Here is a 23925-nt window from a genome sequence, read left to right on the forward strand (position 1 = left end):
TGCAGTCCATGGAGGGGTAACCACTGGACCTGAACTGCTTTATTTCTATACATGTCGCTTAGGAACATGCTTATGAGAGCATATGGATTCCATCATCATTAAGGGTTGATAATGTTGTGACACTTGTCTCTCAGTATTTGTAAATTATGGTTCAGGTTAACTGTGCCTTTCTGGCAGTGAAAAACAATTATAAATCTGTTTTAACCAGCCAGTCAGCTTCAGCTTAGGGCTTGTTGCCTTACAGGAACAGCTCAAAGCAGCCAGAGGACACTAAAGAATCTGGCCTTATATATCAACTGAGAGGGATGATTTAAGGTCTGAGCCTAGCATGAACACTGGTGCTATTAGATCCATGTTTGGTACCCTAAGGTTAAAGATATTACTATTACAGATTCTGCCCGTGCAGGTCTCCTTGAGACCAAGGCCTCCCTTGCTGCTGGGAGAGTTCAACAGCTCTTGTCCAAGTGCTAATATCAGACGGCAAATCAATACAGAAAGCACTGACGCCTCTGAATTCCCATTAACCGTTTGTGAAAATGCACGGTACAGTCTGTGCAGAGATCTAGCTTAGTGAAGGCCACACTATGTCCTCCAAGTATGGATTAATATATTTTTCCTTTAAGAGGCAAATCACAGTGCATGAAAGCATGAATTGTTTTCAAAATAGAGTTTAGCCCAGTTTAATTCAATTCAATCAAGCTGGTCTAAAACAGAGTACTTTGTGTGGGAGCCTAATGCAATGATTGGTTTTATCCACTACAGTACTACAGACTGGAGTTTACATTTTGGGATGTACTTACTACCATCTTTGCACACCCTGACCCAGGACACATATCAAGTTAGCATCTGGTGTGATTTAGCCCCAGTCAGCAACCAAGAACCACACAGCTGCTCACTCACTCTCCCCAGTGGGATGGGGGAGAGAATTGGAAGAGTAAAAGTGAGAAATCTCATGGGTTGAGATGACAGTTTAACAGGTAAAGCATAAGCTGTGTGTGGAAGCAAAGCAAAACAAGGAATTCAATCACTACTTCCCATGGGCAGGCAGGTGCTCAGCCATCTCCAGGAAAGCAGGGATCCATCACACGTAACAGTTACTTGGGAAGATGAACGCCATCACTCCTAACATCCCCCCATTTCCTTCTTTCCTTCCCCAGCTTTATACACTGAGCATGATGTCACATGGTATGGAATATCCCATTGGTCAGTTTGGGTCAGCTGCCCTGGCTGTGTCCCCTCCCAGCTTCTTGGGCACCCGGCAGACCATGGGGAGCTGAAAAAGTCCTTGACCAGTGTAAGCGCTACTTGGCAACAACTAAAACACCTCTGCATTATCAGCACTGTTTTCAGCACAAACCCAAAACATAGCCCCATACCAGCTACTATGAAGAAAATTAACTCTATCCCAGCTGAAACCAGGACAGCATCATATATATCAGCCTCAGGCTTAGTTAAGATCTGTCTCATTATACTAACTTAGGAAGTTGCATTCTCCCTGTCGTCTTTCTTCATCACCCTTTGTGTTCCCAAATGCCCAGTAAGCTACTGAAGGTCCTCGGCACCCAGGCTAGCAGCGACATCCATTCTGTGTTACAGAGTCTGCAGTACCCCCCCCCCAAAAAAAAAACAAACCAGGGTTTCAAGACCTAACAGAAGACAAATGACTAAGACAGAAGAGACCCACTAGCCCTCCTCAAAGAACTCACATTTCTGACTGTAGCTGGCCAGGGTCTACTGCCTGCAGTTTTATCCAATTCCCATAGGCAGCTAATTTTTCTAGTAGAAACAAAAAACAAAATAAGTAACCCCAGTCTCCACAATTCAAATTATTTCAAGCATCGAAGTTTGAAGCCTTAAGATGAAAGTTTTCACTGAAATCACATGGTATTTATGAATGTAAGGAAAAGTAAATCCTGTCTAATCCACCAATAATTCTAATGACTTTGTTTTGTTTCAAGAAGCTCTGTTGGTAAGTTTCCCTGATAACAAATGCTGAGCAAGAATAAAATTGCCTGTGCCACAAGGTATTTCACAAGGTTTTGCAGTGTTTATTTGTTTGTTTGCTTAAAGCTAAGGAAACCAAATAACATCTGAAGTGCTACATAAAAAAAATTCAGGGCTTTTATTTTTGTTTGGTCAAGCTTTTCTTGATATCATCAGAAGGTTTCATTTTTGATGCTGAGTGTTTTTAAACCTGAATATAGCAAGCTTATGATTATTTTTTAAAACATAATAATTTGATGGTGCAGAGCTACTTTATCAGTTTAAATTTCTAACCAAAATAATAAGCAAATTAAAAGTTGTTTCAAAATGAAACATTGGAATGTTACTGCACAAGTCTTTAAATAGAAATTTTTGTCTTGATGGAACTGTTTTTTTTCTCTCTTTCCCTCTGTCCTATTAGACTATGTTCAAATCTGCATTTTCTAATGAGAAAATGTTGGATCACAAAATTCCTGCTCAGCTCTGTTGATTAGACTTTCATGCACATAGTTCAGTTTATTCATTTGAAAACTAAGATGTTTACCCACCTCTGCTATTCCGTTTCATCTTGCTGGGGAGATTAAAGGAGGGTAATGAGTCAGACAGGCAAGAGAAGGAGGAGTGGAAATAATTAAATATAACCCTACCAATTCAACCCTGTTTGCAGCAGGTTTTTGAATTCTAGTTCAGTACAGAATAACATGTATTTTAGGATCATGTGTCCTAATAAAAATATTAATTTATCTACCCCGTTTGTGCTTCTCCTTTCTCTTTATTTTCATTTTGATCAAAGATAAAACATAACTGTAGCACAAATGAGGAATAAAAGCTGACAGTTTAAAACATGTTCAAACCAAATGCTCTGGACAAAGTATTAGAAGTGAGCTTACATGCAACACTATTTCCATATTATACATCACAGCCTTTTGGAAATTAAGCCATCTTTTTGATATATGTCCTTAAGCAGCAGAGCAGGAAAACGTTATATTAACCAGCATTTGCAGAAGTGTGAAAGATTGCTGGGGCAGCTGGGGGCATCAGGCAATAGATAGTGCTGAATTTTGCTGAATAAAGTTGTAGAAAGGCGGCTACACTGCGCGAAGCCTCCTGTGTAATCGCTTCTGGCATCAGTTAACTTTTCCATTATCATCACTTCCAAACATCCTTTCAGTCTCTTTCTTTTAGACACAGAACCTCCTTTTGTTTCCAATCAGCTGCAATTTCATGTCGTGCTGCTCCGAACAAATGTGAAATCAGTTCTGTGTTTTTCATCTTGTACGCTCCTTTTTGTTGGGTGTCTGCAAAACTAACGTCAATGCCAGTGCTGCTCACCCTTATTTAAAATATGCACCACTTAGAAGTCTTACTTAGCTCTGTAAAAAGGGTGGAGAATGCTAGGCTGGAGGTGATAAACACATTGAAGTATCATCTGAGTGCAGTTAAGTAGGGCTATTAATACTTCTGAAGTCATTCAAGACCAGACCAGAAGACTTACAGCAGTGAGCAACAGACAGGCTCCAAACTCCCTCAAATTGTGTTGTAGGACCTAAAATAGATCAAAATATAGTATGAAAAATAGATTTTTGCGGTAGTCACTGTCACCTGCAAACCTTCTACTTGGTACTTGTCCTTGGCTTTTAGGCACTTTCCTGGACATCATCAGCCAGTTAATTTCCTGGGAGAAGCCCTGCCCTTCTAGTGGCAATCAGAATGCAGGGCATCCTTCAACAACCTTAAGAGAAACCCCATGTTGCCCAGCCAGTCTAACTGAAATTTGGTTGATTAGGAAAGGAGAAAGAGGAGATGCCAGCATGAAAGGTTGTGTGAGATATAACCACTCATAGACATTATACACAAGAATGTCAGACTATGCAAGTGTACCCTACTTACTGGAGAGAAGACACCTACTATCTTCTGAAACAGAAGGAGAGAGCCTTGTGGGTTTGGTTTTTTTTATCTTTAAAGCCTTGTTTCGCAATGGGGGTTAGGCAGTTTCTGTGAGGTCCATTCATGAATCTTATCCTTCCTGCCATCAGGTCCTAATTTTCCTTTTTACTTTCTAGAATCATCATTTCACTTCTGTTGACATGCAAAGCTTTGAGTGCTTGTTACTCTCTCCAGATACTATCTTTGTCTCTAACAAACACAGACACACTTTTTAAATATACTTTACTTCTAGGCTGACACTCCCATCACATAGCATACAATATTGAGTTCTTCTGCTCATCTTCCATTTCTATTGCTTTTCTTTCTCCCTCTTTCTGTCCAACTCCAAAACCCGAAGGCCACAGAGTAAGGACCTCCAACCCTCTTTTTTTCCTTCTGTGTAGGAAGAAATCTTCTTGATGTGTCAGTCAACACTTTCCTAACTGTTCTCCAGCTGAGGAAGTTACTGAATTCAGCTCCACTCTGAGAAGGCAGGTTTATACAGATTTCAACTCCCCGTTAACATTATTGTACTTTATGCTAAGCACATGCTATCAGCAGATTTTGTTATCTGTCATGTTTACTATAGAATAGCAGAAAAGAGAAAACACTCTCCTCTGATTTACAGGATATTGAATATACCTGAAATTTAATCAAGAACACATTTGTAATGAAGCTGAAAATGGCCTGTCAAATACTGGCTGATGATTTCTTAATTAAAAACAACTATAAATCTTCTATGTGAGAGGTAAGAATATTTTATTAAGGAATCAGTGTGGGATTACATAGAACACATAAAAAAATGAAGCAAGCTAAAAAAAAAGAAGCCCCAAACAGAAAAATCCTTATCTTCATTCTATTTTTCAAAACATGCATGAATATCAATCTAAAAGTGATAAACCAGCCACGACTGGTACATTGGAATGACTACCCAATAAATTGCTGAACAAATATTACCATACCTGGGCTGATGTTTATTGCTAGAGCTCAGCTTTTTTTTCTTGCCTTGCTCCAGCAATATTCAAGCTCAGTGGCAACCCTCCTATTACAGTTATTGACTTGGTCCTTTTAAAAGGAAAGCATCCCTAAAAGTCTCCCAAAGACTTTTCAGTCTTAAAATTTTCTTAAGATTTCTTAACATCTTCAGTCTTAGAGTTAATAATTAAGTTTACTTAATTCGGGTAAGAAAAAAGAGTAGGTAGATTGCACCAGTCTTTAACATGCTGTCCGTGTAACTGATCACAAATATTGACGTTGTGTTTTAACCCCACTGGGCAGGTAAGCCACAAACAGCCGCTTATTCACTCCCCACAGTGGGATGGGGAAGACAATTGGAAGGGTAAGAGTGTGAAAATTGGTGGGTTGACATAAAGAGAGTTTAATAGGTAAAGCAAAAGCTGCATGTGCAAGAAAAGCAAAGTAAGGGATTCTTTCACTACTTCGCATTGGCAGACAGATGTTTAGCTATGTCCAGGAAAGCAAGGCTTCATCACGCGTAATGATTACTTGGGAAGATAAATGCCATCACTCCAAACATCCCTCATTCCTTCTTCTTCCCCCAGCTTTTTTTTCTGAGCATGACATCATATGGTATGGAATACCCCTTTGGTCAGTTGAGTTCAGCTGTCCCAGCTGTGTCCCCTCCTAAATTCTTGTGCACCTCCAGCCAACTCTCTTACAGGGCAGTCTGAAAAGCAGAAAAGCCTTTGACACTGTGTAAGCACTGTTCAGCAATAGCTAAAACATTGATGTGTTATCAATACCGTTTTCAGCTCAAATCCAGCACATAGTGCCATGCAAACTACTAGGAAATTAACTCTATCCCAGCCAAAACCATTACAATTAATTAGCTCATATTCTGGCACTCAGTGGATTACAATGCTACTTATTAATCTTTCCCACAGATGTCTGCTCAAAGCACGGACATTTTCCCAAAGGAAAAATACCTAGGTTTGACTATGCTTCCATACAAATCTAATCTGGGCCCCACTGGGGCTGTTCTGTTGCACAAGCAAAACCACAGTGTACAGATAAGATTTCTCATACACAGCCGATTCAAATTTACAGCTACCACAGAACTCCCACAAGCATGGGCTGTGATTGTCAAAACAAGACTCCCCAGCCCTTTCTTCTCCTCAACCATACATCTACTCTGTTTATACAGGGTAGGGATCGCCAGCTTCCATTCTGAGTGGTCTTCTAGACTATAGCATAGTCTGCAGGACCCAGGAGCTCTTTTTCAGTATCTAGCCCCAGATGCCTCCAAACACCATATAGGAGCAAGATCAGGGGCATACACACCTCCTTGCCTTTGTTTCCTGGTTTCTGTAGAAATGAAATGCACCCACATTGTCCAAATGAAAGCTGTGGTACACATAGCCAGCTCTTCAAGGTGGGTGATGGGGAGACATACTCAGGACATACCACAGTCCCCTTCTCCCACAGAGCCTTCTCATTGCCTCTTCTGTTTTGAATGTAGAGACTGCTTTGGGCATAGGCAGGAGGCTGAGGGGAACATTCATTCCCCTTTTACTGGGCAGTCCTGAATCTGCATCTAGAGCACTTTCTCCAGTTCTTGCAAGAGAGAGTGAAAACTAAAGCAAGTTTAGCAGAGTGTTATGAAGACAGCTAGATGTTATATGAGGAGAGATGGATGTAGCTGTGTTACTTCAACCTGGAGAAGAGACGGTGGAAAGGGATTTAATTTCTGTCTGCTACAACTGAAGGTGGATTTATGGAGAAGATTGAGGCCATCTCTCATGGGCACAGCAAAAATAAAAGCATCAATGAGCAAAACTCTCAGCAAAAGTAAATCTGACTGGATATAAGGGGAAAAAATCTTCATTGTGAGCGTGGCTAAGCACTGGAACAGGGGCCCAGAGATGCTATGGGCTCTCCATAACCAAACTGGAGAACTATGGACTGGGTAAATGGCTGGTGAGAGGGTGGAAAATTGACTGTGCTGACAGTGTCAATCAGCAGTAACAAGTCCACCTGGAAGACCCTTATTAGTGGCATCCCTCAGGGACTAATATGGAGCCAATATAATTTATCATGATTGTTAGCAACCAGGGTGATGATCTAGAGCTCACTCCTGATGAGGCTGCAGATTATACCAAACCAGGGCAGCAGCTGCCATGCTGGAGGGTACTACTGCCATTCAGAGGGACCTAGAGAGGCTGTAAAAATGGGCTGACAGGACCATGAAGTTCTAGAGAGGCAAATGCCAAGTCCCCCACCAGGGTTGGAATAACCCCATGCAACAGTGCACGCCAGGGACTGACTGGGTGGAAAGCAGCTTTGTACAAAAAGACTAAGAGGTCCTGGTCAACAGGAATTTAGTATGACTCAGCAGTGTGTCATCATAGCAAAGGCCAACCACGTACTGGGCTGTATTAATAAAAGGGTAGCCAGCGGGTTGAGGGAAATTATTATTCCCCTCTGCTTGGCACTTCTGAGACTATATGTGGAGTGTTTTGTTGTTCTGAGTTCCCAGTACAAGAGATATTGACATATAGGAAAAATTCAAAACTTCCCTGGGCAAAGCCCTGAGCAGCCTGTCGTAATTGGTGTTGTCTGAGTGGGAGGTTGGACTAGGTCATCTCCAAAGGTCCCTTCCCATCTGGGTGGCTCCCTGTTTCTATCTCCTGAGATACAAAAAACACGAATAAAAAATCTGCAGCCTGATCTAATTGTGAAGTTGACCCTGTTCTGAAATAGTGGTTGGACTATGTTCAGAGATCCCACTCGACCTCTGTTAGCCTTTGACCTGATTCTAGTGAACAACATCTTGTTCATTCACCTGCACAAATCCAGTGCCACTCGAAATAAGTCTGTTAATAGCACATAAAAACAAATTGACGCATAAGCAAGTCGGTTTACTCCTGACTTCTGGTGGCTGCCCCCATTTACGCTAAAGGAAGGCCAAAATGACTGTAAGGTACTCTGCATGACTTACAGTTGTCCTTCCAGAAGGACAAGGTTCTCCTGGACCTTCTTTGCCATATCTGACAGCTCTGAGCAGACCTCTTGTGCAGCTGCAGGCACAATAATGGCACTGGAAGCCTATGTTTAGGGCTTGAATTGAACTCTGAGCATCCTAAGTTTGAGAAGGTGTTGAGCACCTCCTATTGACCATTACTAGCTGTTGAAAACCAGGCCAGTTACTCAGATTGAGAACCCCCTGCCTCAGGAAGAATCAGTTTTAGCAAAAAGAAGTTTCCTCTATGTTTTCTCAGCTTCTATTGGGAAAACCTTTCAGAAGTACCGCAGGCACACAGGAGTGTCAGATCCACTGCCTTTCATAGAATCATAGAATGACAGAATGATAGAGGTTGGAAGAGTCCTTTGGAGGTCATCTTGTCCAACCCGCCTGCTTGAGCAGGGACACCTAGAGCAGGGGGCACAGGAACGCATCCAGGGGGGTTTTGAATGTCTCCAGGGAAGGAGACTCCACAACCTCCCTGGGCAGCTTGATCCACTGCTTTGTCACACTCACAATAAATAAGTTTTTTCCCATGTTTAGCTAGAACTTCCTGTGTTCCAACTTGTGCCCATTGCCCTTTGTCCTGTCATTGGGCAGTATTGAAAAGAGCCTAGCCCCATCATCCTGGCACCCACCCTTTAGATATTTATAGGTATTTCTGAAATCCCCCCTCAGTCTTCTCTTCTCCAGGCTAAACAAACTCAAGTCTCTCAGCCTTTCCTCATAAGGGAGATGCTCCAGTCCCCTGATCATCTTGGTAGCTCTCCCCTGGACTTGCTCAAGCAGTTCCCTGCCCTTCTTAAAGTGGGGGGGTCCAAAATTGGACACAGTACTCCATATGCGGTCTCACTGGGGTGGAGTAGAGGGGGAGGATAACCTCGCTCGATCTCCTGGCCACACTCCTTTTAATGCACCCCAGGATACCATTGGCTTTCTTGGCCACAAGGGCACATTGCTGGCTCATGGTCAACTTGTTGTCCACCAGCACTCCCAGGTCCTTCTCAATAGAGTCGCTTTCCAGCAGGTCAGCCCCCAACCTGTACAGGTGCATGGGGTTGTTCCTCCCCAGGTGCAGAACCTTGTACTTGCTCTTGTTGAATTTCATCAGGTTCCCCTTGGCCCAGCTCTCCGGCCTGTCCAGGCCTCGTTGGATGGCAGCACAGCCTTCTCATGTATCAGCCACTCCTCCCAGCTTGGTATCATCAGCGAACTTGCAGAGGTTACACTCTATCCCATCATCCAGGTCATTGATGAATATGTTGAGCAGGACTAGACCCAGCACAGACCGCTGGTGAATACCATTAGTGACAGGCCTCCATCCAGACTCTGCTCCCTTGATCACGACCCTCTCAGTTCTGTTGTTGAGCCAGTTCTCTATCCACTTCACTGTCTACTCATCCAACCCACACTTCCTTAGCTTGTCTATGAGAATGGTATGGGAGACAGTGTCGAATGCCTTACTGAATTCAAGATAGAAAACATCCACTGCTCTCCCTTCATTGACACAGCCAGTCACACCATAATAGAAGGCTATCAGGTTGGTCAAGCATGAGCTTCCCTTGGTGAATCCATGTTGACTATTTCTGATAACCTTCTTGTCCTCTACATGCCTGGAGATGACCTCCAGGATGAACTAACTGCTCCATCACCTTTCTGGAGATGGAAGTGAGGCTGACTGGCCTATGGTTTCTTGGGTCCTCCTTCTTGCCCTTTTTGAAGATTGGAGTGACATTTGTTGTCCTTCAGTCCTCGGGCACCTCTCCTGTCCTCCATGAACTTTCAAAGATGATGGAGAGTGGCTTGGCAAGAACATCTGCCAGCTCCCTCAGCGCTCGCAGGTACATCCCATCAGGGCCCATGGATTTGCGACAATCCAGTTTGCATAGGTGATGTCTGACCAAATCCTTCTCAAATGATGGTAAGTCTTCCTTTCTCCAGATTTGTCCTCTCTTCTCTGGGGGCTGAGATGCCTGAGGGCCAGCTTGAGCAGTAAAGACCAAGGCAAAGAAGGCATTCAGGAACTCTGCCTTCTTTGCATCCTGCATCACCAGGGCCCCTTCCTTGTTCAGCAGTGGGCCTACTGTATCCCCAGTCTTCCTTTTACTGCTGATGTATTTAAAGAAGCCCTTCTTGTTATCTTTGACATGCCTTGCCAGATTTAATTCCAAGTGGGCCTTGGCCTTCCTCGTCACATCTCTGCACACCCTAACAACATTCCTATATTCCTCCCAAGCGGCCAGTCCCTTTTTCCACATACTGTGAACCCTCCTCTCCCATTTGAGTTTCTCTAGAAGCTCTTTGCTCATCCATGTGGTCTTCTGGCTCCTCTGCCTGACTTCCTCCTGGGGATGCACTGATCTTGAGCTTGGAGGAAGTGGTCCTTGAATACTGTCCAGCTGTCTTGGACGCCCCTGCCTTCCAGAGCCCTAACCTGTGGGGTTCCTCCAAGCAGATCTTTGAAGAGGCCAAAGATAGCCCTCTTGAAGTACAAAATTGTAACCTGACTCATAGCCCTGCTTCTACCACACAGGATCCTGAACTCTGCCATCTCGTGGTCACTGCAGCCAAGGTCACCCCCAGCTCTCACATCCTCAGCCAGCCCTCACTTGTTTGTTAGGATAAAGTCGAGCAGCACATCTTGCTTCATTGGCTACCCCACCACTTGCATCAAAAAATTGTCCTCGATGCTCTGCAGGAACCTTCTGGATTGTGCATGGGTCGCCGTGTTCCTTTTCGAGCAAATATCAGGGTGGTTGACATTCCCCATGAGGACCAGGGCCTGGGATTGTAAGGCTACTTCCAGCTGTCTGTAGAATGCTTCATCAACTTCCTCTTCTTGATCAGGTGGCCTGTAGCAAATGCCCACAACAGTGTCACCCATATTTGGCTGTCCCTTAATTTTTACCCACAAGCTCTCAACTTGTTCTCCTTTGACTCCAAGGCAGAGCTCGATGCATTCCAGTTGCTCCCTCACATAAAGAGCAACTCCACCACCTCGCGTTGCTGGCTTGTCTTTCCTAAAATGTTGGTAGCCATCCATGACCACATTCCAGTCATGCAAGCTGTCCCACGATGTCTCTGTGACTGCAATGAGATCATGGCCCTGTGACCACACACAGACCTCTAGTTCCTTCTGTTTGTTCCCTGTGCTGCATGCATTGGTGCATTTCAGAGCACACAGGTTTCCCCAGAGGGGTGTACAAGGACCCACTACAGCCATGCAAACCCTTGAGGTGGTTGGTCTCCTGGTTGCCATCGCATGAGTCCACCACGGCACCTTTATCACTGCTCAGGTTGTCCTTTCTTATTCCCCCATTGTGTGTGATAGCATTAGCATTGCCAGTTCGTCCCCCTCCCCCCAAGTTCCTCACTTTCATTTGGATGTAGCCACTTAAGATGATTAGAGGGTTCTGAAGCTGTCACATTTTGGAAGGAAATTAAATAGCTCTGCAAGACAAAGCAAAATAGGTTGCAGAGCTGGCAAGGAAAATGTAACTGACATTATGTTGAATCAACTCCTTGCCCACATGCTTTTTCTAACAGTGCTGAAAAAGGTTCTGTACCCTCTTCAGGTAAACTGCTTGTGACCTTAGCTCATCAGGGTAAAGTCATCCTCTTGCTGACCAGGAATAATTCATAGAATCATAGAATCATTAAGGTTGGAAAATATCATCAAGCCCAACTGTCAACCCAACACCACCATGCCTCCTAAACCATGTCCCAGAGTGCCACATCTACACATTTCTTGAACATCTCCAAGGATGGTGACACCACTCCCTCTCTGGGCAGCCTGTTCCAATGCCTGACCACTCCTCCTCCAGCAAACAAATTTTGCCTAATATCCAATCTAAACCTCCCCTGATGCAACTTGAGGCCACCTCCTCTCATCCTGTCACTACTTTGGAGAAGAGACGAATACCCACCTCACTACAACCTCCTTTCAGGTAGTTGTAGAGAGCAAAAAGGTCTCCCCTCAGCCTTCTTTACTCCAGACTAAACAACCCCTGTTCCTTCAGCCTCTCCTCATAAGACTTGTTCTCTAGCCACTTCACCATCCTCATTGCCCTTCTTTGGACACACTTGAGCACCTCAATGTCTTTTTTGTACTGAGGGGCCCAAAACTGAACACAGGATTTGAGGTGCTGCCTCACCAGTGCCAAGTACAGGGGGACAATCACTTCCCTAGTCCTGTTGGCCACATTATTTCTGATACAAGCCAAGATGCTGTTGGCCTTCTTGGCCACCTGGGCACACTGCTGACTCATGTTCCGCTGGCTGTCAACCAGCACCCCCAAAGCCTTTTCTGCCAGGCAGCTCTCCAGCCACTTTTCCCCACTGTAGCATTGCCTGGGGTTGTTGTGACCCACATCCAGGACCTGGGACTTGGCCTTGTTATACCTCATATGCTTGGCCTTGGCCCATCGATCCAGCCTGTCCAGATCCCCCTGCAGAGCCTTCCTGCCCTTGAGCAGATCAACACTCCCACCTAATTTGGCGTGACCTGCAAACTTACTGAGGGTGCACTCAATTCCCTCATCCTGATCATTTATAAAGATATCAAACAAGACTGGTCCCAAAACTAAGCCCTAGGGAACCCCTCTTGTGACCAGCCAACAACAGGGTTCAACTCCGTTCACCATAGCTTTCGGGGCTCGTCCATCCAGCCAGTTTTTTACCCAGCAAAGAGTACATCTCTCTAGGCAAGGAGCCACCAGCTTCTCTAGGAGGATGCTGTGGGAGACAGTGTCAAAGGCTTTGCTAAAGTCCAGGTAGACAACATCCACAGCCTTTCCCTCATCAACTAGGTGGGTCACCTGGTCATAGAAGGAGATCAGGTTGGTCAGGCAGGACTAGCCTTTTATAAACCCAGGCTGACTGGGCCAGATAACCTGGTTGTCCTGCACACTCCTGGTGAGTGCACTCAAGATTAACTTCTCTATAAGCTTTCCTGGTACTGAGGTCAGGCTGACTGGCCTGTAGTTCCCCAAATCCCCCTTCCAGCCCTTCTTGTAGACAGGCATCACATTGGCATGCCTCGAGCAGTCTGGGACCTCTTCTGTTAACCAGGACTGCTGATAAATAGTGGGGAGTGGCTTGGCAAGCTCCTCTACCAGCTCCCTCAGTACTCTTGGGTGGATCCCATCTGGGCCTGTAGACTTGTGAGTGTCCAGGTGACTCAGCAGGTTATAAACTGCTTCCTCCTGGATTGTGGGGGGTTTATTCTGCAATCTGTCCTTGCCTTCCAGCTCAAGGGGATGAATACCATGGGAATAGCTGGTCTGACAGTTAAACACTGAGTCAAAGAAGGCATTAAGTACCTCAGCCTTTTCCTCATCCTTTGTGGCAATGTTCCCCACTGCTGCATCCAACAGAGGATGGAGATTCTCTTTGGTTTTCTTTTTGTTGTCAATGTATTTGTAAAAACAGTTTTTGTTATCCCTTACAACAGTGGCTAGATTGAATTATATCTGGGCTTTTGCCTTTCTAATTTTCTCTCTGCATGATCTAATGAGATCCCTGTACTCTTCTTGAGTTACCTGCCCTTCGTCCGAAATTGGTATACTCTCCTTTTTTTCCTGAGTCCCAGCAAATGCTCCCTGTTCAGGCAGGCCAGTCTTCTTCCCCACCAGTTTATCTTACAGCACATGGGGACAGCCTGCTCCTGCACCTTAAAAGCTTCCTTCCTGAAGAATTTCCAGCCTTCCTGGACCCCTTCGCCCTTCAAGACTGTCTCCCATGGGACTTTCCCAACAAGTGCCCTGAACAGGCCAAAGTCTGCCCTCTGGAAGCCCATGGTAGTGGTTTTGCTGGCCCCCCTCCTCACTTTGCCAAGAATGAAGAGCTCTATCATTTCAGGGTCACTAAGCCCAAGACCACCTCTGACTACCACATCTCCCACCAGTCCTTCTCTGTTTGTAAATAGCAGGTCAAGCGAGGCACCTCTCCTGGTAGGCTCACTTACCAGCTGTGTCAGGAAGTTATCATCTTCCACACACTCCAGGAACCTCCTAGACTGTTTCCTCTCCATCCTGTTGTATTTCCAGCAGATGTCCAGTAAGTTGAAGTTCCCACAAGAACAAGGGCCAGCAATTGTGAGACTTCTGCCAGCTGCGTGTAGAATGCTTCATCTACCTCTTCATCCTGGTTGGGCTGTCTATAACAGACCCCCAGCAGGATATCTGCCTGCTGGCCTTCCCCCCTTATCCTTATCCATAAGCACTTGACCTTATCATTACAGTCATTGAGCTCTATACAGTCAAAACGCACCCCAACATACAGAACGACCCCAACACCTCTCCTTCCTTGCCTATCCCTTCTGAAGAGTTTCCATTGCAGCACTCCAGTCATAAAAGTCATCCCACCATGTCTCTGTGATGGCAACTAAGTCATAGCTATCCTGCTGCACAATGGATTCAAGCTCCTCCTGTTTGTTGCCCGTGCTGCGTTGGTGCAGATGTACTTGAGCTGGGCTAATGATTTCACCCCCAACCTCAGCATGCCACCCCATGGCTCCTCTCTAGTGGGCCTGGCTATAGCCCCTTCCCCCTTCAAATCTAGTTTAAAGCCCTCTCCATGAGCCCTACCAACTCATGAGCGAGAACCCTTTCTCCCCTTTGAGATAGCTAAACTCTACCTGTCGCCAGCAGGCCTGGTGCTATATAAACCTCCCCATGATGAAAAAAATTCAAAACTCCACTGATGGCACCAGACTCTGAGCCACGTGTTAATCAGGTGGATTTTCCTGTTCCTTTCCGTGTTCTTCCCTGTCACTGACAGGGTTGAGAAAAACCCTACCTGTGCTCCCAATCTTTCAACCAATCGTTCCAGTGCCCTGAAGTCCCTTGTGATCGCTCTTGGACTTCTCTCCACAACCTCATCACTGCCCACCTGCATAACCAGCAGCGGGTAATAACTAGAGGGCCGTACCAGACCAGGGAGGTTCCTAGTCACATCTCTGACCTGGGCCCCAGGGAGGCATCAGACTTCCCTGTGCGATGGATCTGGTTGGCATTTTTGGCCCTCTGTCCCCTCAGAAGGGAATCACCTACAACAGTTACCCTCCTTTTCTTCTTAACAGAAGCAGTGATAATGTGTGGGGCTGACTGACTCTCCCTAGGCGACCCCCTAGATGGACCTTCGCCTACATGCTCGTTTGCCTGGCCTCAAGTTCCAGAGCCCCATATCTGTTGTGTAAGGGCAGCTGGGAAGGTGAGGGCAGCCGGGAGGGGATTCGCCTGCCTCCCTGAGCAGGGACCTGTTTCTGTTCCCCTCCGTCTCTTAGGTCCTCTCCTTCTGCTTAGTGACAAGAGAGTAGGGGATCCTCTGCTTCTTGTGGAGCTTCTTGTGGAGCCTCCATCTGCTGCTTTGGCCCCAGGGTGTGGCTCCACCAATCCATCTCCCCCTCACACTCCCTGATGCTCCTTAACCTTTCACTTCCTCCCTCAGCTCTGCCACTGGGCTGAGCATGTCATTCACTTGGTCACACCGAAAGCAGCTGCTCTCTCTGCTGCCCCCCAGTACAAGTGTCAGGCTCAGGCACCCGCTGCAGCCGGAGACCTGGGCAGCTGCGTGTTTGTGCAGGGGCTCTGCCCAGGTGGCCACATTCTTTCTGGCAATGGCTTTCACGACAGTGGAAACCACGGCCGGGTCCTCTCCTGGGGGGGTGATGGCCAGTAGTTGAGGTACCCTTTAGAGCCAGGGAAGGGACAGCGCCCTGCCCACATGCCCTGCCTACACAAACAGCAGTGCAAAATGCTGAGCCGTGCCCTTCTGCCATGCCATGCCATGTTCACCCACCCCATTTGCTGCATTCCCTGCGGGCTGCCTTTGTACATGAGGGGTTTGCCCGCCATCACTCGTGTCCCCATCCATGCTGAGTTGCAGCTGCTGCTCCTCAGGAGCCCACTCTGTCCTGCTCGGGGTGGGGGGAGCTGGGGTACCCTCTCTCTCCTTGCCTCCTCTCTCCTCTCTCTCTTTGCTTTTGCCGTTTTGCTGTTTTAGGAAGAGTCCCCCGGTGTGATCCTCTGCTCTGGAGCCTTCCACCTTGGTGGCTTCCAGTTCTCCTCTTTTTGGGGCCCTACACTCGTAATTGGACTGAGGGAGACAAGGGGAAAAATAATAAACATTCAATTCATTATAGAAGAAAATTTGAAGGTGAGACAGGGAGGGGAGATGGGAGACTGGGCTGAAAAGATCTGTAAAATTGTTTCAGATGGTTCCTGACAGAGTAGGCACTTTATGAGATCCTAAAGGCTACACTAAAAGGCAAACTGAGTGGGTTCTTTCCCTTTCTTATATCGCTTTCTCTTACATGTAGGAACTGTTTACCCACATTTGATGTGCAGTCCTGAAAAGCAAGCCTGCGATATAATTTCTAAAGCTATGTGCTGCTTCCAAATCATTTATACAAAGAAACTTTGTAAATAGCCGGAGATGTCACTCCAAGGCACATATGCACCAGGAACAGATTGTTCAAAGCACCTAATGCAATTAGGGTGCTCAAGAGAGGCAAAGATACATAAGTGCAGTAAAACCCAAAGGTTGTCAATGCTTAACAAACTATAAAATGAAATAATAATAAATTAGGTAGGGAGGAGGGAGTCCAAAACAGTGACAGTAAAAAAACCCAAACATGTAAATAAGCATTTAATTGTAGCACACATAAAAAAGAGCCTGCCGCACAGCTCGCTGGTGCTTTGTAATCCTCCTTTTTGAAGTTCTGTATGAGTTTGTGGTTTTTTTTTCCCATGAGCAACTCAAGTACACAACAGGGAATGAAAGCCTCCATGCAATCTTTTCTAACATCAGCTATGGTGTTGTTTTATCCCCTCTGTAGGGGAAAGTATCCATCCTCAGAAGGCCAGTGCAAAGCTACCGAGTCATTTCAGTACCTCTTAGCCCTGCAAGAGATGTATTGCTGCTCTCTGATTGGAGTCCTGCTTGGGAGTGGTGGAAAGTCAGGATTGTTGCTCTGCAGCAGGGAAGCAGGGAGATTGTTGTATTTGGGAAGGAAAAGCTGGAATTTCAGATTTTCTAGGGGAGGCAAATCCCCACATCTTTGCATTTCTGTCTCATCTCTCCACTCTCCAGTAAAAAAAAAAAACAAAACAAAAAATGTTTGTGAATGCAAAGACCCCCATAGCAGGGAGTAAAGATGTAACATTTGAACATCCTGAAGATGCAAACTGGAGCTTAGCTGGAACAGAGGCTCAAATCACCACTTTTCATTTTAGTGCACGACCCACAGCTGACTCTCAGGAACAGGGTGTCTGGCTTCTGCACTTCTGTGTGCCAGGCAGTGGGGCATGGTGGCACGTCAAAGAGCTAAACAACAGGTATAGTGAGAGGTACACAGAAGTAGTGAGAGGCTACACAGAAATGCCCAGTTAAATAATCTAATATACAAAGGTCCCAGATGGAAAACTTTGCTCATTGACTGTAGTCAAGAAAATGGGAAAGAAGCTTTGTTTGCCTTAAAAGTTTTTGCACCCAGCCCTTCAAGTGACTCAATGGCAGCCATCATAACTGCAGAAGAATTCCAGTTTGATAAGGTAGTAGGACTGGACAGAGGATGAAAGAAGGGCAGAGGGAGTGAGAAGGGGCAGAGAAGGCTTTTATTCTGTGTCAAGGACTTTCCATGGGTGCTGTAGACCACTGATTCCCTGAAGCAGACACACTTCAAAAAGTTGGCTGAAAGATAGCTCCAAAACAAAGGTATAAGCAGCCCAGCCTCTCCTCTAAGCTGCAACAGGCAAAGGCTGAGTGAACTTCAGTGAACATCAACTACCTACCATGAATGAAGGCAGTGTAATTACAGAGGGGAAGATTGGGGAGCCTGGGAACAGAGAGAGGCACTGCTTCTTCCAAAGACTAGAGACAGCCCTAGCTGAATATCTAGTGTGAACTGGTAGCAGCTCAGGAGATGGTAAAGGGCTGTTCTCCTACAACATGGTCAGGATGCTGCTGTGTTTTCCTTATAGCTCTATTTTTCTCTGTCTTCTTTCTTTGTGGTACGTGTGAACTCCACACCAGCCAACAGGGACACTCAGATCATAAAGGGAGCAAAGAAGACCCTTGGGTTGTCCCAGCTTTTGGACAAGGTTTGTTAGTCCAGGAAGGCCAGGGTGCATTCCCAGGTGCTGCCAATACCTCCAGCAGGACCATGACTTCAGGAGGGGCTCCACAGACATGTGAAGCTCAGCACTACTTGGCCTCTACTGGGGTCCCAGATGGGCTTTGTGTGATCTGAGGGAAGGGAAGACCATCCATCCATGGAACGACTGCCACACCATGTGAGGAGAGGCATATACCCCATTGAGCTGTCCTGTGAAGAAAGGTTGCAGTCCTCCAGTTCTCCTGGGAAGTCTGCTTTCATGCTTACACTGTCGTTACAAAGCAGAGGGCTGAAATCCTACACCACTAACATCAGTAGGAAAAAGAGACCCCACAGAAGGAAAAGGGAGAAATTTGCACTTTTTCATCTTTCTCTCCTTCTGCTCCCAAACAAACCTCAATATTTGTTTTTTATTTTACCTTGGCCCCACTGTCACTGCTCCTTTTCTTGGAGTGAGCACTGCAGCTGATGCACACAGAAGAGCTGCAGAGATGTCCTACATGTCTGACTACCCCAGCTCCCCATTGCCTTTCACTAGATTATCAGAACTTGACATTACTGTAACAGTGTTTTGGAAACAGAGGATAGGATGAATTTAATTATACATTGTAGTTGTAGGCTGTGAGGCCAACAGTTTGTTTTTAATAACCAAACACTTGGTGATAATCAAACAAACCTTTTGAGTTGAGCTGATGAAGTGCCGACTGGGAGGAGCACAGCAATGCAAAAGATGCAGGGACTTCTGCAAGCGTGGCAAAAATACCCAGCCACCAGCCTGGCTCCAGGACGAGGACCCCAATGCCTCACTGCCTAGCAAGCTGAACAGCCAACCTGTGACTTTAAGATGAGCTCTCCAATCATTGCCTACCAAAGGACTAAAAAGGAGTTGTAGCTTTTGGAAACTTTATCTTGACAGATAGATGAAAGGCAATAGCTCCATTTCTTTTTTTTTTTCCCCTACAACCTCCCACATGAGCTTTTCATATTCCCCTACCCCTATTCAAGATAGAAATATTCTCACTGGTGTTTTCACCTGATAAAGGCTGAGCAAGGACTATCACAAGCCATCCACAACAATCGAAGGATTCTTGAAGATTATGAGAGAGAAGCAACTGCTCTCTGGTGATATTTCACCTTTATATGATTGCCAATTCAAATAAATCCCACACTAGGGTTTCTTTCCCAGTCATCTCTGGGTTTACCCACCTCTTTGTACTGCAGTGCTTGTAAAAGCAGCCTTTCCGTTCACTAAAACCCTGCATTCTTTCCAGAACACAAACCAAAACTTTTCTGTATCTCCTAAGAACTTTCAGTGAATTCCCTGTGCTTTTTGCAGCCTTGAACCTTTTCCTTTCCAGTGGCCAAGTGTTGACTACAAAGCCCCAGGCTTTTCCACAGCTATCCTTTATCTCCACTGCCAGTCAAAGCTCCAGGTACAAATATCTCCAGGCTTTTGAGAAACACAGCCAAGCCTTGCAGCACTGGAAAGTTTCTGGAAGCCACTTTAATTCTGTGTACACACCTGCATAGGATGTCTATAGAGACGTCTCTTTTACTTCTTGGAGCCACGATGTTCTTCTGTGATACATCCCACACTGCCAGTACCAGTGGTACACTGGAAATTATGTTTCCTGTGACTGCAGAAGCATTGATAACTGATAGACTATTGCTGCATAAGGAAATTACTGACACAGTGAAGACTCATTTGGAAGGATTATAATCAGTTTCTCCCTGTTCATCTTTACATGAGAAACTGGGTATTTCATTCCTAAGAAGGAAAAAACAAGGAAGTGTGTGCTCTGTGATTGCTGAAGAACAGTAATCAGAACAACAAAGGATGGAGAACCATTTCTCAACAGCAATATCCCATGTCAGTATTGCAAAATTATTTGCTCTGCTTTATATTAAGGGAACGGAAGGGAAGACATAATCCTCTACAGGAATGAAGACTCTTAAAATCCTCTCTGGACCTCTCCATCTCTCTAGAGGATCATTTCCTTGTTCAGCCCAGACAGACTAGCTTTCCAATGCCACAGAATTTCCCTCTTTCCTTCTGTCAGAAGACAAGCCTCTTTGGTGACTTTTCCGTGTCTAAACTCCTGATGAACAGCCAGTCAACAGGTCACTGACAGTCTCATTAGGAAATCAGAGAATGGGAAGTCCAGCTCCGTCTCTTCCCTCTTTTTTCTCTGTGTTATTCACAAAGGGGCAAGTTACCCCATAGCCAGTTGCTCCCAAAACCTTTTGGAGCACAATGGTCTTTAAAACTCTGTGGGAGTTTCCATGCGCACCCCACTGGGATGCTGGTATGGACAGGGTTGGTAGTTTTGAAAGCTACAGGCACTGTCAGTGTGAAGCTCCCTTAGCTGAAGCCTCTGCATGCATGTGCTGTATGGTGCATCCACTGCCTCTGCTGGGTGGCCATGGCAGCTTCACTGTTGCCTTTCTTCTAGTCACAGGATGTTCAACACTCAACCCCTCTGCACAAAATTTGGATCGAGGTCTCCAATGGATGACTCATTCTGGAGTCATATCTTTTTTCCGGTTTTCCCACTGTTCAGCCTTGGAGTTGTGATAAAGATGTAACTATAGCATGAAAAAAATACAAATTCAGCAACAGTCCAAAAAAAGTGTTCCAATGTCAGCCCCACTTTCAGGGGAGAGGAAATAAGTTAAGATGTAGGTACATGTCTCACACTTACCTTGTAATTTGCCAGCATAGGCCTATTTGTAGTACAGCTGTGACAATATTTAAATATAGTAATTTTGAATCTGAATTATAGATGATGTTTTGTACTTTAACAGATCTCAGTAGCTAAATATTTATCTTTTCCTCTTTCAGGTGTCTCCTTTTGTTGGCAAGCTTCCAGTTTCCTCTGCATTACTTCTCTCCTTTGGAAATACTACTTTGAATAAGGATGTCTCTTCTTCAGAGCTTGGCTCCTCTTTCACCTGGCTCCTGTGGTGAAACTAATTAAGAACAATTGGTTGCTATAGAAATATTAATATTTATTATTGGTACTGCAGTAATAACCTGAAGCTTCAGCAGCTGTGATATAAATATGTGTGAGAGTAATAACATAGTGCCAGTAATAGATAGTGCCAGCTGAGGATTATTACTTTGGCCACAAGGTCAAGAACACTGCCATCATGTACACATACTCTGAAAAGAGTGAAGTAGGGAACCTTCCAGAAAAAACTGTAAAACACAGTTGCAATCATTTACATGCAATACAAATACAATCATTTTAAGCCCCATTTCTCTTGAGAGGATCTCTGGGAATGGTTATCTATGAATTGGTCTTTTGAGAAGTTGAAGAATATGGGTTGAAAGGAAAAAAAATCCTCCATTTAAACTACTTTACTATGGGTCAGCTTGCCTTCTGCAATTGTGCTACGTGCTTCATTCTGCTGAGAGTTAACTGCAGTCACCAGGAAGGGTTGTCAGGACATAACCACAGTAAAGGATCTTTTTCATCTTGGTGTGCCTGGCCTACCAAACCACCATGCTATAGCATTAACAGCTAATATTTCTTGTTAAGTGTATCAGCCCCACAAAAGGCTAATATCTTCCTTTTAAGGCAGAATGCAAAGGTGCCATTTGTGAAAGCATCCATCCCACCTTGCTACCGCTGCTGACTGCAGCATCACAGATTTTGCCAAGAATGAAGCAATTTTAAATGTCCCCACTCCAACCTGTTATTTTGTCCAGAAGGAGAGCCAGCATGAAAATCATATCATTGCAGCAAGTCCCAGCTGATACACTTTCAAGATATCACAACAGAAAGGCTACAAATAAAATTCACACCTTTAAGAAAAAAAAGAACATTTTGGGTGTGTCTGTTTTTTTAAATCACATTATAACATTTTGAAGAACATGAGACATTGTTTCCTGGAAATTCCTCTGCCTTTAAAAGACTGTTTGTGGTGCAAAAAGCACTTTGAAGAAAATTTTCACCCACTTTCGTGCATTAGTGTATTCCTACTTAGGCACACACAGATTAAGAGAATATATACACCGTGTATGTCTGAGTGAGTTTCTAACAGCTTTATATATTTATTGATGATTCAAGTTGATTACAGTGAGATCATGGGAAGGAAAGATAATTCACTTTAAAAGTATAAAGGGATTTTGTGAAAATGACAAGGGCCAATCATTCTAATTAGCCAACAAAGAGAGAACAAGATGTAATAGGATTAAAAAGACACTGTCAAATTACATTTTAGAAACCATCTAATTGCAAAAATTCTATATTCTGACAACTTACACTTTCAATAGCATGCCCTGGTTTTGAGATTATTTAAACTTCTCTTGAGAAGGAAATTTCCACTTTCTGTTCATTTTTGGAAGAAATTAAGAAATGTGAAAACTGGTTTCTGTACACAGAGCTCACATAAGCAATTATATGTTGAAGAGTTTATTGAGTTTTACATAAATAAACTAGAGAAAAATAACAACTTCTAATCTGCCAGCTGTAGCTAAATTTTCATTTTACTTCCATTCAACATATGAAATTTTTTTGAACAGGTGTGGTATTTTTCAAATAGGCAAAGAGAAATAAGAAGGTACTGTTTATGTTGCATTGTACCTGCTATGCTACTGCCTGTGTTGGAGTGATAGAATTTATGATGTGTTTTCAAAAAGAAATGTTGATTCTGAGTATCTACTTTTGCAGTCTCCAGTTTGAGATAACTAAAAAGCCCACTTTTCAAACTTGCACTACTTAGTTCTTCCTGAAATAAGGTTCCAGCTCACTGTCTCAGAAAAATGGAGGCCCCTAAAATGAACAGTCATTTTGAAAAACTTTTTTTTTTTAAATTGCATAAACTCTTTCAGAAGTAACAGGTCAGGGAGTTATGAAGAAATACTCTGTCTCTTTTGGTATTTTCCTTCAAATGTGTCATTTGGTCACAGTAAGTCTTCTGAGGAATGATAGACTAACTGTGGTATGCTAACACAATTGTAAACGTCCTCTTTTTTTTTCCTGTACAGATAAAAATCTAGTTTTAAAATTCTGTTATATAAGTGTATTAGATAGTCTGTCCTAAAAACATAGCTGACAGTCTGAAATGTCCCAGTTCAAAATATTTTTCAGTGACATTAAACTTTTTTGTAGTTTATTTCTCGTTTCTCTTAATTTTATCTTGTTTTTTTAATGCCACAGAAATATTCCACGCTTTTAGTTAAGAATAAAGAGAAACTATGAACAAATTTTTAATTTTTTTTAAACAAGAAAAATGCCTACTCTTTCCTAACCAGCTGAAATGTTTTCCTAGAATAGACCTACCAGGGGATGCTGTTAGGTACTGATGAGAACTGTTTTCCATTCCAGGCACCACTATTCAAAAAAAAAAACATATCGACAAATATGAGGGAGTGCAAATAAAAGCAACAGAAACCATTTATGCTTAGATAATCTGAGAGCTAAGGATCAAAACAATGAGAGCTATGAGATTAATGAGAGCTAAAGGGTCATGTTAGGTAATAATGATTAGATGAACTGGCTTATGGAGAAAGATGAAGGAATCTGGCACAACTAGATTATCTAAACAAAAGTGAATTGCCAATGGCGTAATATATTATAAGTATTCATAGTAAGGAACAAATAATAAAGAGAGAGGGGTACTGTTTATTGTGACATAACTGGTCATAACTTGACTATTGCCATAGCCTGAAGATCTTGACAACACCAGAGGTGCAGCAAGGGAAACCTCCTGACAATGAGATCTTCAGATTGTTCAAAATTACAATGCAGGTGAAGGAAGTCCCATTGCTTGAGGTTAGACTGAACAATAGTCCAACCTACTGAGTACAGATTTTACTGTTTCTTGACATTCATATCAGGAAGTTCTAGGAAATGTTTTAGATGGCAAAACCAAGGAACAAACAGAGACATGTGCTTCAGAGTTAAAATTA

Source organism: Phalacrocorax carbo, chromosome 1 (genome assembly GCF_963921805.1).
Source record: "Phalacrocorax carbo chromosome 1, bPhaCar2.1, whole genome shotgun sequence".
NCBI classification, from domain to species: Eukaryota; Metazoa; Chordata; class Aves; order Suliformes; family Phalacrocoracidae; genus Phalacrocorax; species Phalacrocorax carbo.